The following is a 16,621-nucleotide window of genomic DNA, read 5'->3' on the forward strand; positions in this document are numbered from 1 at the left end:
TTTCAAATATTCCTCATGTGAGTTTATCTGCCAGTTATACAATGGCCCATTATACATCATCGGAGAGTGCTATAGCACCAGAATGTTTTATGCTTTCCTTTCTTTCTATATGCCAAACCAGCAGAAGAAAACAAAAGCCGTCTGATTCCAAGAAGAATGAGTTTCTTAGAGATCAATAGTTTCCTTTCACTTTTACTATTTGGCAATTTTAGATAAGTTTTCCTGTGCCCATGTGTCAGAATTGTTAATGTTCAAAACATACAAGCCAGAATGATAATACTATTTTTTTTCATTATTCTGTTGCTTATTACATGGAGGCAATTACTTCAGAATTAAAGTACCAGTAGGATTGGGAATAACTGGCTTACCTGTTATAAACCTTTTTTTGCAGATTTCCAGTTTTTCACTGCTAAAAGAGCATGATGGGTTTATTTTTCCTTCTAGCAACAGAAACAAGGGGGTTCTCTGAATTTATTATGCTCTTCAATAGTCTCATATGCTTAGTAGTATTCCAGCTGATTGTCACGAACTTAAAACATTTGTAGGAGGCACAATGAATCCACGGGTAAAAATATGTTCTCAACACCTACAATAATCCATTCCACAACTGCTGCAGATTCTTCTCTCTCCCTCCATCATCCGTCACTCAGGACCAGACCTTTGGTGAAAGGACTTCTAAGCTCTTCTCTAAGTCCAGATAAACATCCTCTCCCTGAGTCATTTTGTCACAGCATTCTCAGAGGCTACTCTGAGCACCACTGGCTTAACAGTAATAACGTGTGTAGAGGGAGAATTGCTACCACATGACACAGTCATTTCTTGCTCATTTGACTATACTAGAGAATATTTCTAATCTCAGCAGTAAAAAATTTTAAAAATCTGTTAGAGCAGATGTAAGCTCACAAAAATAATTGTTTTCCCAACAAGTCTTTAAAAATATATTTGAAAACCTACAGAATGATGGAATTATATTCTTCCAAAATACAATGCACATTTACTAAGCACTCTGGGTAGCAAGAAGAGAACAAAGCCACAACACAACAGCAAATTTGCACAGCTGACTAGAGTATATTATCTACTCTATTATGTTCTATTTTATCTCAAACTTATATGCAAAAATACAATTAAATATCACACACCAATGAAAGATGCAAATGTACAAATGCAAAATTGCATCATGTATATTGCATATTATTTCTGAGTACTCACATTAAGAATAGACTTCACCAACCTCAAAGAGTATTTTCTCTGGAAAAAGGACAGAAATGAGATTGGAGAGTGATATAAAGAGGATTTCAAACTTTCCTAAACTGTTTAATTTCTTGTAACAAGAATGACCATATGTTAGCATTCATTTCATCCTTGGTGGTGAGATAAAAGCTGATTAATTATTCCAAATTTTTATGAATTCTTGAAAATTTTCATAATAAAAAACTGTTAAGAGAAATAAAAGTAACACCTGGTTATGTTTTAGCTTGGAAGTGATGTAGATTTATAAACAAGGAAAACATGAGCAAGAATCTTCTTTCTTGGGAGCAATGTCTGACCAAAATACATTTTATATGTTTTAGTGTATAATTTGAAAGAATACTTGAAGTGATACCGCAATTTCTGAGTAATATTGGGCAAGTAATTGTTTCCAAGGGCTTCCATTTCCTTTTATGTTAAGCAAGGTGTCAAAATTAAAGATCCCAGATAACCTTTTCAACTTAAAAAACTCTAGGACTTTTTTCCTTCTAGAAAAGTATATCTCTGCATATATTATTCCCTTTGCTAATAATTCTTTTTCTCTAGCTTGTTCCCGGGTAGTAAACTCCTATTCATCCAGTAACACTCATCAAGGATAACTTTGTGGTTTGGGAAGCCTTCCCTCACTCTTCCCACGTAGGGAAAAGCACTGTCACAATTCTCTGCTCACACTTCCATTAAACACTTGATACCAGGGGACATCTATTTACATGTTTGCCTGCCCTGCTAGATTGTGCGCCACTGAGGACAGGCCCTGTACTATAGACCCTTCTTATGTACCCCTGGCCTTTCGCAGTGACATACTTATAGCCAAGAGAGACAGAGGAGATACAAACCCCTTGACACTATGTTAGCAAAAAGAAGTTTAAAAACTTTTACCTATTGCAAATGTCATTTTTCCCAAGAAAATATGTGATGAATGAATGAATGAATGAATGAGTCAGTAATACAAAATGGCATGACATTTATTCCATTATTCAGGTAAGTTGATAGTCTCACAAGAAGGTAGGGGTAATCCAGAAGATATCTCAACATTCTCTCCAAAAGAATCTATAGGATCCTTCTGAATTTTATAGCCTCAGTTTAGAAAGCAAGGATGAAATAACATTTCTTGTTTTATTTTTGCTTTTCCTCCTATTACAGCTTTTTTTCAGGGGGACATGAAACACTCTTCTTATTTAAGCAAAATCTCAGAAAATTAAAATTCACTAAACTTTGGACTGAAAAACTGCTATAAGTAAGTAAAACATTTGATCACATTGTTTGGCTATCATGCAATTTGCTAAAACACTCTCAAAAGGGAACCGGCTACAATTCCTATGCTGGAGGAGGAAGGACAGTGTTAATTTGGAGGATAGAAAGAACTTGGTGGAAAATGGCAAACAATATATGAAAAATCTTGCTGGGATTTGAGAAATTCAGTTAAACCTGTATATTTATTTGGGGAAAACTGATGTCTTGAATATGCTGAGTCTTGGTGACATGCTTAATCATCTTAAACCTTGATGACAGGTTAATATACTTTGTTTTTTCTATGCTTAGAATACAAAATAGATCTATTTGAAGGGGCTATATGTAAATTGACAAAAAATTATGCTATTAAGATAAATTGGTTTCTGGATTCATTACTATTTTAGTCTTTAGGGATAGTATCAGTCTCTGAGACTGAAAAACAATTAAGAATTTCTGGTGATAAAGACAAAAGCAAATAAAACTTCAAGGGAGGACAGTTGAGCAGAGGTCAGTTTTGCATTTTTTTTCCCCATCCCTATCTCCTATCTTTCTCTGTCTTCTAAGTTTCTATCTCAAATAAAATGTGGGTCTACATCTTCAAGTAACTTAGTCTTTACTTAGGAGTGGCTCATCTTTTTATTACTAACATTTTAAAAACAACCAAAATAATGATAAATTACTGACAAAATAAAATTGATGCTGAAAAAGAAACATAATATATGTCTCAAGGAAGCATAACTTCACAAAGCTGAGATGAGAATACTGCCAAGAATAAGAACTTGCCATCTTTCACGACTACATAAAGAAGCAACCACAACACATTGTACTGAGTATTTGTAAACCAGAACACATTTCTGGTTAAGAGCTCAGGCTGTGGAGTCAGACAGAACTGGGTCTACAACTAACTAGCAAACTTGATGTAGGGCAATTAACTTCTCTAAGAATATGTTTCCTCATATGTAAAATGGAGATATTTAATAATAAGACCCATGTCAAATACAGTTGTGAAACTTGAGATAATTCATTTAAACACTGATCCCAATGCTTGGCATATGGTAATCACTCAATACACATTAATCACTCTTATTTAAATTCTTTTTTTCTCTGCAAATTGTACATAGGCTTCCCTTCATAAAGACAGTTTTGCAAAATGAAGGTGCTGTAGAGGATGTTCTAAAGGCCTATGAACCCTTATAAATTCAAGGTTCTAGATGGATATATTGTTTAGAGCAGTCTTACTCTCTGCAAGAACATATCCTTCACCCTCAAGAACCGTAATTTTAAGCTAGTGAAATGAATTTAGATAAAACTGAGTGTTTGACTCCATTTTAACATTACATCATTACATAGCTAGAATATCTTTTAAATATTAGCCTCTTCAAAGTGGCCATGATAGTTTGCACAATTAGAAATATGAATTCCTAAAAAAAAAAAAAAAAAAAGAAATATGAATTCCTAATTGTGCAAGTGAGAAATCCTGTTAATTGCACAACTAGAAACCTAATTCCATTCCCTCTTCAAACATCATAGACTTGGGATTTGGAAGGCACTTAGCTTGAATGAGGCCAGAAAAATTAAATATGTAAATGCAGATGGTCTTCTTTAATTTTATACACCTCATGAATATGAGTTATATGACTTCTGAACTAAGCAAGATGGGAGAATCAGTGCAGTTCTTTCAGTTTGTAAAGAGGTCAAGTTCTATCCTAGTCTGTTCCTTGATAATATTTTAACTCCGGAAAAACATTAATACTTGGAAATATCCAATATCTATAGATTTCAATGATTTTATCCAGGTTACTAAGTATACTGAGAGAGATTTAATGGAATTAAGAGTTTGATAAGGAGTGGTAAAAGTACCAGAGTAAAAATGTTGACAATGTTGTTTGTTTTTGATATTTAATGTATTAATCTCATTAACGAAATTATAGTTATGTAAGACTACAGAATCAGACATAATTACATGGGTAAAGAAAACTTAGATCATTGCCGAGGAAGAGACAGAAATGTGATGACTTTTTACATATTGCCTTACCTGTGTAAATGAACAAATGAACATTCGGCACTTTAACTTCTGCTGTGTTTCAAAAGTTACTTTCTTCAACTTTATTTTTTAATGGTTGAGAAGTAGAAAGAATTTACTGGACAATTAGAAAGGGCTAAATGCTGCTACGTGCATGGTAGTGGTAAGAATATGGAAAAGTTCTAACTGTGCCCTAAGTAGAGGTCTAAATCAACTATTGGAGAAGTTTCTTAAAAATCAACGTTCAGGTATTTTTAAAATCAAGGTTAATATTAGCACAGGAAAGAATAATGAGAACATTCATTCTTCATATACAATTTATCCTCTCAAACTTGTCAGTTTGAATAATTCCCTTGAAATAGGTACTGTATTCCTTAGAATTATTAGGACTAGCAATGGATACTGTGTTTGATGTCACATCTGTGCTTCACCACAGGAGCCTAGTTTTAGTCAACTGCACCCATTCACTACCAAGACACAGTGACCCAAACAAACGACTATCTGTCAAAATAAAATCAGTACACTAACAATGAATTGTTCACTAGGATGCCTTAAAAAATTTGCAAACATTTGAATCTTTACAAAACGGACACTGAAACAATTATGGCCTAAGATCAAGGAGATTTAAGACTGACAAAGAATTTTAAGTTGCTTTCCACTCTCCCTGAAAGTAACAGTCCTTGTAATTCACAAGAAGAAACACTTTTATAATCTTTTTTTTTTTTTTTTTTTACACTTTTATAATCTTTTCCAGTTTTTCCCTTCTACTCTGGATTCTTGTGTTTTTTTATGATTCTAAATTCCTGAGGGGGGGGGGGCAAAGAAGCAAATAAGGATAAAATAAAAAGACAACGTCAGATAGGAAGGCAAAAAAGAGCAAGAGACCAGATGTCAAGTAAGGAATCTAAACAACATGAAATAAAGTTCAGAGAAGGAGACTAAAACACCTCATAGGTGATAGTATGTTACCATTTCATGCTGCCTGAGTTCTTACTATGAAAGGAAAAGTATTTAGTGAAGAATGGACCTATAAATATACTAGTACTCTGCTATATTTCTACCCAAATAAGCTTATCTGTTTCTAATGTAAGAAGTTCATAACCTGGGGAAAAAACGATTCTTTTGAGCAATACTGGGGTCAAACATTAAAGGCCAAAACAAAGACCTGACTATGCTACGTAAGTTATAAAATTACCAGCTTTGTCTATACTTTGGTATTCGTACGGTAAATATTTAAACTTAAAGAGAAATCCTTTCAAGTCATAGAAAGTTCTTGGTGGAAGTGTAGCACAATATGAGAATTCTGGTTACCGGTTAAATCTGAAGTACTTCATCCATTATGGTGACAAAGGTGGTTTTGACAGTTATCATTACATTCGCTTAAAGTTTCAAAGTGTTTTAGGTCCTTCCAGGATGAATACACTTTCTTCCTTGCCTCTCATTCCTTCACTTATTTTCTGAGGACTCCAATGTTTACTGCAAGAGAAAAAAATAAAATAGAGCAATTCAAATTGGAGAATAAACTAGTTTTAGATATACCAGATGCTGGGATCCCTGGGTGGCGCAGTGGTTTGGCGCCTGCCTTTGGCCCAGGGTGCGATCCTGGAGACCCGGGATCGAATCCCACATTGGGCTCCCGGTGCATGGAGCCTGCTTCTCCCTCTGCCTCTCTCTCTCTCTCTCTCTATGTGACTATTATAAATAAATAAATTAATTAAAAAAAAAGATATACTAGATGCTTTTCCTTCCTTTAGGATATTCTTAATTTCACCTCACTCAACAGTTATAACTAATCTTCATTTAAGAAGTAACTTCCTTACTTAGGTGGACACCTAGATAGGATCCTACACGCTCCGTAAGTATGTCGCGCCTCAGAACCAAGTAATGTATGAGGATCCAACTGGCAGTGATACACTCGAAACTTTCTAAGACTTCATTTGATTGTCCTTGAACACTTGGTTTTAGCTATGTAAGAGCATTAATTGAAAGAGAAATAACCTTACTTCATCTTTATAAAAATCCAATTCTTAAAAAAAGTAACAATGTCCAATTCTGACACACCCTTTCTAAAATATGAAAGCAGGTATCTCCAAATGCAAAAGTTTCCCCAGCTACTTTGCTTTAGGCTCTAGTATGAATGTATTTATAATTTGATATACAAGATACCACCTAAAAATAAAATGAATAAATTCCTATCTATTTCTAACTCTGCGGCACTGGTTACACGTATGTTCAAACTGACACAACCCCTAATTTGTTTTCTATGTAACACCAAATATAAGGAAAATAACTGTAAGAGTTAAGTAGAAAGAGAAAGATAAAAGTAATTATTTTTAATGATTTCTGATTATGCTTACATATTACAGAATTAAAACTTTCAAATACATATTTTAAAAATATTAATATCAAATAAATATTAAGACACCAGAAAAGTGATTTTTAAAAAGATTTTATTCATTTATTCATGAGAGACACAAAGAGAGGCAGAGACACAGGCAGAGGGAGAAGCAGGCTCCATGCAGGAAGCCTTACGTGGGACTCGATCCCAGGAATCTGGGATCATGCCCTGAGCCAAAGGCAGATGCTCAACTGCTGAGCCACCCAGGCATCCCCAGAAAAGCATTTTAAAGTGCAAGTTTTTGTTTGTGTACCATCAAACCATATCTAACTCCAACACACTTGGGTTATTCTTGATGCAAACAACACCCAATGTTTTTACAGTGCTTATATCTCTATTTCATGTGGCATTTGATAACATTAAGCAGTATGTAGGAGGAATATTATTAAGGATGGATGGATGGATCAAACAATGATGCCTTTCCAGTATTAGAGGAGTCTTTCAAGTAGAAAAATGCAATTTATGCCAATTTTACCTTGAAATCTGAATATGAAAAAAAACTGAACACATGGGTATAGAAATATTGGTAACCTAGAAAAGTACCTAACAATAGAATAGTGTTTTCCCAAGGGTAGGTGTTTGGCCAGTGGCAATGCTGAAGTGAGAACCTAGGTAGTAGGTTCCTAACGTAGTGCTCTATTATCCTCCTACAATCCATTCTGCATTCCTGTCCTCTCAGCCTCCCAAATTATTTTTTCTGAATAGTTTATTCTTGGACTTACAGGTATCCCATCATAATACAGCCACTGAAAGCTCACCCAACGTGAGAGATAGAGACCTTAGCTACGTCTAATCAGATCCTCACACTGTGTGTGCCATCGTAGACAGGACAGAGCTAGGTCTTATATTCTATCCAGTGAAAATCTCTCCTAACTGGAAGGTCTAGCTCATCAATATGTAATATAATTACTGAGATCACTGGGCTCAAACGTACCACTCCGCTGTTTGTTTTCTACATCTATTGCTTTCTACTTTGTGTTTTGTTCCTTTTCCTGCCTTAACTTCAGTTAATCAAATATTTGTAATGTTCTACTTTAATTGCTGGATACGTCTTTCTATTGGGAGGGGGTAACACTCTAAGAATTCTAATATGCATCCTCAAATTACCACAGTTTACTTAAAGTTAATATCAAACATCATGCAAAGCAGAAGAACCTTGCAATGGTATCGCTCCACTTACTACAAAGCCTTTTTGTTCATGTTATCATACATCATACCTCTGTGTCTATTATAAAACCCACAGTAAGATGGTTTCAGCTTTTCCTTTAAGAAGTCAGCTTTCAAAAAGAAAAAAAAAAAAGTCAGCTTTCCTCTAAAGAAAGTAATTACAGTAAAAAAAAAAAAAAATTTTCATTCTTAGTGGTTTTCATTTCTCCTGCAGAACAGTTTCCATTTGCTATCACTGTCCTTCAGCTTAAAAACTCTTTTATTATTTCCTACATTGCAGGTCTGCTGACAATGAATTATCTAATTTTTTATCTGAAATCATCTTTACTTTCAATTTTTAACATTTATATTCAGTATAGAATTCTAAGTTGAAAGGTACTTTTTCCTCCTAACCCTTTCAAGGTATCATTCGGTGGTTTTTTTGGCTTCCATTATTCAGGTAAGTTGGTAGTCATTAATACTACTGATACCCTGTAAATAATGTTTCTTTTATCTTCTGGTTATTTTCAAGATTTCTCTCTTATCTCTGGTTTTTAGAAGTACAGCTATTATATGTCTACATTTAGTTTTCATTTATTTCTTGGGGTTCACTGAGCTTCCTGGCTCTGCAAATTAGTGTTTCCTAAATTTGAGAAGTTTTCAGCCTTTATTTTAAAAAATTTCTGGCCCGTTTTCTCTCTTTTCCTTCTAGGTTTCAATATACGTAAGGTTGACTAATTGTAATCCCACTGGTCATTGAGGTTCTCTTTGGTTTGAGGTCTATTTTTAAAAATCTTTTCCTCTTTGTTCTTCAACAGGATGACTTCCACTAACTCGTCAAGGCCCTTTCTTCTGCCATCTGTTATCTGCTGGTAAGTCAATCCAGTGAATTTTTTATTTCAGTATTATATTTCCAGTCTCTAATTTCCTTTTTATTTTTAAAGGATCGTTTCTACCTCCCTCTGCACAGATATATTTTCCTTCATTATGCCACCTTTCCTCTTAAGTTCCTGACCACATTTATAATAACTGATTTAAAGTTACTGTCCCTTAACATCTGTATTGACTTTTTTCTTAACTATGGATAATATTTTCTGAGTTCTTCACATGATGAATGACTTTTGATTGTATACTGGATATTGCAGATGACATGCTATAGAAATTTTATATCTTGTTATCTTCCTTTGAAGTATGTCGATTTTTCTTCTAATAGTAAGTTAAATACTAGCTGATTGTCTTGAATTTGTGGATGCTTGGTTTTACATTTTGTTAGGGAAGGTTTTACATTTTGTTTGAATGTCTGAAAGTTGCTAGCAGAGTAAATATTAAAAGTTCCCATCATAAGAAAAAAAAATTCTGTAACTATGTATGGTGATGGGTGTTAACTAGATTTATTGTGGTGATTTTATAATATATACAAATATCAAATCATGTTGTATAGCTGAAACTAACATATAGTTTCACCTAATATAAAGTTGTATGCCAGTTATACTTTAATTTTTTAAAAAGTAGAAATTGTCCTGATTTTAAACCTATTTATTAATTCCTATATACTGACAATAAAATAATTATTTTAAATCCTTAACTTTTTTACCAACTATGCAAATTGTCTGAAAAACCCCTGATATAACCCTTTGACATTAAAAAAAGTCAAAGCAGGACATGTGGGTGGCTCAGTGGATTGGTAGTCCAACTCTTGATTTTGGCTACGGCCATGATCTCAGGATGGCCTGAGATGGCCTTTCCCTCTCAGGAAATAATCCTGAGATTATTTTCCCTCTCCCTCTCCCTTGCATCACCCCCATATCTCTAAAATCAATCAATCAATCAATCAATCAATCAAAATCTGCCAAAGCCATATTGGCTCTGTATTGTGTGACCTTGTTTATTTTGCTACTTAATTTAATAGTAGACAATAGTTCAAAGAAAAATATCACTTGGAATTAAAACACAACAGTATGCTAGGATCCTACACTTTATCTGGGAGCTTTTTAATAATTTAGAGCAAGCTCTGCCAAACTATGACACAGGGACCCAGGGCCAAACCTGACCAGCCATTTGTTTAGGTATGGCCCACAAGGTTAAGAATAACTTTTGCATTTTTAAACAGTTGGAAAAAAAGGTCAAAGAAGAGTCTTTTGAAAAAGTATTTGTAAAAATGATGGTATTCAAACTTTATTATATAGAAATAAAGTTTTATCAGAACACTGCCTACTCATTTATTAAGATATTATTTATAGGTGCTGTTATACTACAAAGGCAGAGTTGTTGTGACAGGGACCACATGCCCCGCAAAGCCTAAAATATACACTATTTGGCCTTTTATATAATGTTTGCTGGTTCCTGGTCTAATGTATACCGAACATGTTTATACTCTACAATGATAGGACTAATATTTTATTTATTTTTATTTATTTTTTAGGACTAATATTTTAAAACATTACATTAAATGGTTCATTTAAGTATTTACCCACTGCTATATTAGTCTTTCATGTTTCTTTTTTTTTTTTTTTCCCAAAGATTTTATCTATTTATTTGACACAGAGAGAAAGAATAAGCAGGGGGAATGGGTGACAGAGGGACAGGGAGAAGCAAACTTCCTGCCGAACAAGGAACCCAATGTGGGGCTCGATCTCAGGACCGTGAGATTATGACCTGAGCTGAAGGCAGATCTTAACTGACTGAACCATCCAGGTACTCCATCATTCATGTTTTTAATGAAGTGCTAAATAATAATTTTATATTTAAAATGATCATCCCATAATATTGAATTTTTACATATTCAAAAATTTTTTCCTGCTTCATGAGATTTATGAGGTATGACAAATCATTTTCCTTGGGTCAGTTTCTGATTTAAAGTTTGTCATGGACTCTGAATTGAAAAATAAACATTCCTACAGACGATACAAGATCATTTGTAACAATACAAAGGAAAAGTGAATAAATGGTTAAATGTTAGGTAAAAAATAACTGCTTGAGAGCTTCAGAATTTTGTAAAAGTATTCAGTATTAAAATTCATTCTGGAATGATTCAACTTCCATTTCTCTTGAGGGATTTAGCAGGTCTAGAAAAATACTCCCAAGGCAAAAAACTAGAACACAGAATAAAATCTAGGAAAGGATTATTTTCAGACACAGGTGATGCAGGACTTCAGTGATCCCTGGAAAAGGGAAACCACCATGGCAGGGCCCACCGTCACCCAAGCCTCTCGGCCAGGAAGCAATTAACTGCTCCCAAGCAGGGAGGAGGAACCCAGACAGAACCTGGCAATCTTGTTGACTTGAGACAGAGAAAACAGTGCAAGGAGGCCAAGGTGGCTTGAACTTATGGGGTGGAGTTCCAGAGAGAAGAGAAAGAGTTCCATTAACTTAAATAAGGGTTCCCTAGAGTATTTAGCTAAATAAAAACCTGTACACGAGAAGGGTAAAATTGCTTTAGACCAGCTAACAAGAATTTCTAAGGAAAGAAAGTTACCAAGGAGTTCTAAGAGAAAGGTTTCTCAGAGCTGACACAGGGCCAAGATTTCAACAAGTTCCCTCAAGCAAGAAGGGGAAAACCTTGTTGAATATGCAAGGCAGTGACCCCAGAGGTACCACACCACAGAAGCAGGGGGAAAGTAGCCCTAAAATAAAAGCTGCTACAGACCCACCTGAAAGGAGCTTGAAAGCCTAGGAAAAAAATCAAACTAATGCGATTTATAATGACTGTCAGTAAAAAAGTCCAATATTTAAAGAAATGCCACAAAAGCCTGGGGTCTCGGGATCGAGTCCCAGGTCGGGCTCCCCGCGTGGAGCCTGCTTTTCCCTCTGCCTGTGTCTCTGCCTCTCTCTCTCTCTCTCTCTCTCTTCCCCTCCCCTCTCTGCCTCTCATGAATAAATAAATAAAACCTTAAAAAAAGGAAAAGACTGATAATTCTAAATACTGGCAACAGGGTAGAGCCACATTGATGCACCAACCAATACAGCAGCCACCAGGCACATATAACCATTTAAATCTAACTTGATAAATTGAATAAAGAATTCGGTTCCTCTGATGTATTAGCCACATTTCACCTGCTCAACAGCCACACTTAGCTAGTGACTAAGGAACTGGGTAGTGCAGATATGGAATATTTTCATTACTACATAAATGTCTCCAGGATGAATCAGAACATATGAAAGGCTCACACATTAAGAGAAGGAATGTACAATTTCGCCAGCAGGTTCTGCAGCCTCTTTCAAAGTCAAACAAAAGGCACCATTTAACCAACAATTCCACTCCCAAGCCTAGTGGGAGCCGGTACACAGAACCTCTCTGCACTATCTTTGCCATTTCTTGTGAATCTATAATCATTTCAAAGTCAAAAGTGATTTAACTTTGTGAATATTTTAAGAGCTATCAGTTCTATGATATATACAAGTAAAATCTTTCTCCTTTATCTCTAAAAATAAAAACAAAAAACGATCACAGCAGCTTTATTTATAAAAGCTAAAAACTGCAAACAACTCAATGTTCATTGACGGGTCAATGACAAACAGATGATAATGTAGTCTTAGAATACCACCCAACAATAAAAAAAGAATGAAGCTCTCATCTACACAACATGGATTAATCTCAAAAATATTAAACTGAAAGAAGCCACATGCAAGAGTTCATAGTGAATAGTTCCATTTATACAACATTCTAGAATAGACACAACTAAAGTGATGTCGTCCAGATCAACAGTGGCCAGAGGGTGGTTTTGAACAAAAGGGGCAACTTGAAAAAGCTTTCTGGAGTAACAGGACCTAACCGTACCCTACTTGTAGTGAGAGCTACATGAATCTGTACAGATTCATGATGTACAGATGTGAAAGCTCACAGAACACATTAAAAAGTCAATTTTACCATATGTAAAAGTTTTTAAACTAACAGCAATAATAATAACCATCATTTCCCATTACAGTTTTTGAAGTTCCATTGTCAATTATCTGACAGTTAAGACAGAGTATTCTAGTTTTACTACTGTCACTACTTAGTTGATGCTGAGTACCTTAACCTCTCACTCTTTCTGGAAAATGAAAGGAAATAATGAATGATCTCCAGTCTTCTCCCTATGCTAAAACTCATTCCTATTCCATGCTTCTGTTACATTTTTACAGTCTCCAAACTAACAAGGAACACAAAATATTTCCATGCATTCAAGTGGAGTCTAAGTTCTTACCTCAGACAGTGTGGGCTGGTTTTCAATATTCTCCACTATTGGTTTCAAGTGATTTTTTTTTATGGGGCTCTGAACATTTGAACTTACTTACTAGCTTTGAGCAGATGATCTTTAGATAACAGCACTGTCTCTTATTTGAAATAACCAGGACTCAGACTATAAGGGCTATACAATATTTCTATTTTCTTATCGCATCAGAAATTCTATTTTACTATTAAAAAGTCTGTGAGTCAGTATTCATGCTACCAAAATGATGTTTATTTTTAATTTTATAAAGCATGCAGTATTGGCATACTAGAGAATAAAAATTAAGCCATTTTTAATGGTTTCCCATAATATGATAAAGTACTTTTTAAAAAACCCTGCATGGAAAATCTAGAGTTCCTCTAATTTTTTGTAATCTTTAACATAGCCTGCAGAAGACCTGCAGACGAGTAACATTACAGACTACAAAATCTTTTACTGAAATGTTGTTTAAATATAAGGATGAACCAAACCAGCAAGGGAGCTCATACAATTTTAATTTCAAAATCAGTGTTCGATAAGAGATTCCTAACTCTGGGAAACAAACAAGGGGTAATGGAAAGGGAGGTGAGCGGGAGTTTGGGGTGACTGGGTGACGGGCACTGAGGGGGGCACTTGACGGGATGAGCACTGGGTGATAGGCTGTATGTTGGCAAACTGAACTCCAATAAAAAAAAAAAAACTATGTAAAAAAATCAGTGTTCGAGGAAAATTCTGGTTGCAATTAATGCTCTTTGGTTTAAATTTTCCTTGGAGATAGGTTCTCCTAAAAAAAGACTAGAGAGCAAGTGATTATCTATTTTAACAACACTCTAAATTTCATCCAGCAGAATAATTTTTGAATACTTATGAAAATCATCCAGTCTTCTCACTTTGAGAAATAAAAAAAATGAAGGTGGCACATATATACGCTAACAAATAATTAATTATGCTTATGTGATACTGGTTTTCTCTGGGTAAATTCAAATACCCAGGCAATAACAAATGGACTGATCTTAAAAATATAGGCCAACAGATTCAGTAGCTCCTCTTTATCATCTATATTTCTGGTTTTTAAAAATATGAATCAACTCACTTAATTCTTTAAAATACACACCAAGATATAAAATGAAGTCCTGAACTACATTTAATTGTTAAATAGCAATACATCTGGAAAAGGAAAACTAATCAATATTTTCTTATAACTCCACTGCCACGTTAAACTTTAAGAAGAAAGCTGCAAATCAAATAAATTTCTTGCATTCCTTTGGTATTTAGATCATATACACACACACACACACACTCACATACATACACACACAAATTAGTATCTTTGTACTTCCCTGTCACCCTGAGATTTACCAAATATGACATCAAAAAGCACCTGAAAGTTCCTCATATTCCATACATCTATTAAGAACTGATCTCACTTTAGAAAGTACCCTGTCACAGAAACTAAATTCCATAGAAAAAAGCAAATCCATATTAATATTGAATAACTCTCCTGGCAAAACATTTTATTTAGTGCTAAGAGATTTGTCAACAAGACAGAAAAATAAAAGTTTCAACTATTTATTTATAGAAATAATTAGTTTAAAAGTCAAAAGGCTTTATCTATTAAAACCATGCCTTTTGAATCACATAGACCATATATATACAAAGAGAATGTTTTCATATGAATGAGACACCATGCTGGAAGCCTGGCTCTTTAGCTGTTACGCCAAACAAGGAAAACACGAATCACAGAAAAAAAGCCGAGTCACCTTTAAAAATTCTAAGCCCTCAGCTAAATACCGTATCTGTAGTATGACCACTAAATCGTGGCTGGCCAATGAGAAACTAACTGTAGTCCTTAAAACTCACTACAGTCTGGACAAGCAAGACATAGTCCTATCACAATAGGCACAATTTAATGAAAGTGTTTATGTCAGGTGTTGGAAGTTTCTAGGAGACTAGCTCCTGAGCTATTGCAAAACAAAAATTAAGTATCAATTACTGTGAAGTGACCTCTTTGGTTTTTCCTTTAAAGAACCTTAAAGCGGGGCACCTGGGTGGCTCAGTCAGTTAAGCGTCTGCCTTCAGTTCAGGTCATGACCTTGGGGTCCTGGGATTAAGCCCCACGTTGGGCTCCCTGCTCAGTCGGGAGTCTGCTGCTGCTTCTCTCTCTGCTCCCCCTCCACTTGTGCTCAGTTTCTCTCTTTCAAGTAAGTAAATAAATAAAATCTTTTTTAAAAGATAAAGAACCTTAAAGCAGCAGCTGAAAAAACCCCTTGCACAAGTTTTGAGATCATACACAAAACTGAGAATTGAAGACCAGTCTAATCAAATCGTCCTCAAACACCATTTCTCTGAATTCCATGAGTCTGCGATGGAGTGACAATGGGAATCAGCAGGATAGGCAAGTGAAAGACCGTTAGCGGTCAGGCAAGAAAATCTTTAAAAGGACTCTCAAGGAAAGAAGAATTGAGGAACATTCTTCCTAAGTCAAATCTTACAAAGTTGCTTTCAAATTTTTTCTACATTTACTCCATCCTTTATTATATTCCTTTTTCATTAGATTAGAACTATATGAGAGATCTTGCTCCATTAGTTCTACAGAGTAGTTTATAGTTTTAAAAAACTTTAGTACAGAATGAAAATTGAAATTTTGTTAATGATAGAATTGTACTATCCACAGTGAAAGCACAATCATACCATGCAGTCTAGAAAAATCAGTTCCTTTTAAAGGAAGGACAATTTGGAGACCAAAACTAAAAGAAAAGCTGCTAACATCTATATCTAAGTTTTAAGATAATTTTCTTTCCAATTAAAAAAACATACTGTTTACAGAAAGTTACCAAAGTAAGCAGCATTTTCTACAACAGCCAAATTATAGAAATAGCCCAAGTGTCCACCGACTGATGAATGGATAAAGAAAATGTAGCATATATATAACAAGGGAATATTCGTTATAAAAAGAATGAAATCTTGCCATTTGCAACAACATGGATGGGGCTGGACAGTATTATGCTGAGTGAAGTAAGTCAGAAAAAAACAAATGTCATATGACTTCCTCGTATGTGGAATTTAAGAAACAAAACAAACAAGCAAAGGAGAGGAAAAAAAGAGAGAGAGAGAGGCAAACCAAGAAACAGACTCTTAATTATAGAGAACTGATGGTTACCAGAGGAGAGGTAGATTGGGGGTAAGGGGACAGTTAAATACGGGATGGGGATTAGGGCGGGCACTTGTTATGATGAGCGCTGGGGTTTTACAAAAGTGTTAAATCACTATATTGTACACCTGAAACTAATATTACACTGCATGTTAACTAGAATTTAAATAAATACTTAAAAATAAATAAATGAAAGGAAAAAAGGAACCAAAGGTAAAGCAATTTGTTGTTCA

The 16,621-nt window shown here is 34.8% G+C and overlaps 1 protein-coding gene across 1 annotated transcript in view; it reads right to left on the reverse strand.

Annotated features, from left to right (window-relative positions):
• Positions 1 to 16,621, reverse strand: part of PEAK1 (pseudopodium enriched atypical kinase 1) — a 294,514-nt gene that overhangs the window by 143,531 nt on the left and 134,362 nt on the right. The window contains 1 exon segment of the mRNA XM_041739889.1: positions 5,816 to 5,980. The gene's annotated coding sequence lies outside the window, so the exon portion shown is untranslated.

The sequence above is a fragment of the Vulpes lagopus genome, chromosome 2 (genome assembly GCF_018345385.1).
Source record: "Vulpes lagopus strain Blue_001 chromosome 2, ASM1834538v1, whole genome shotgun sequence".
Lineage (NCBI taxonomy): Eukaryota > Metazoa > Chordata > Mammalia > Carnivora > Canidae > Vulpes > Vulpes lagopus.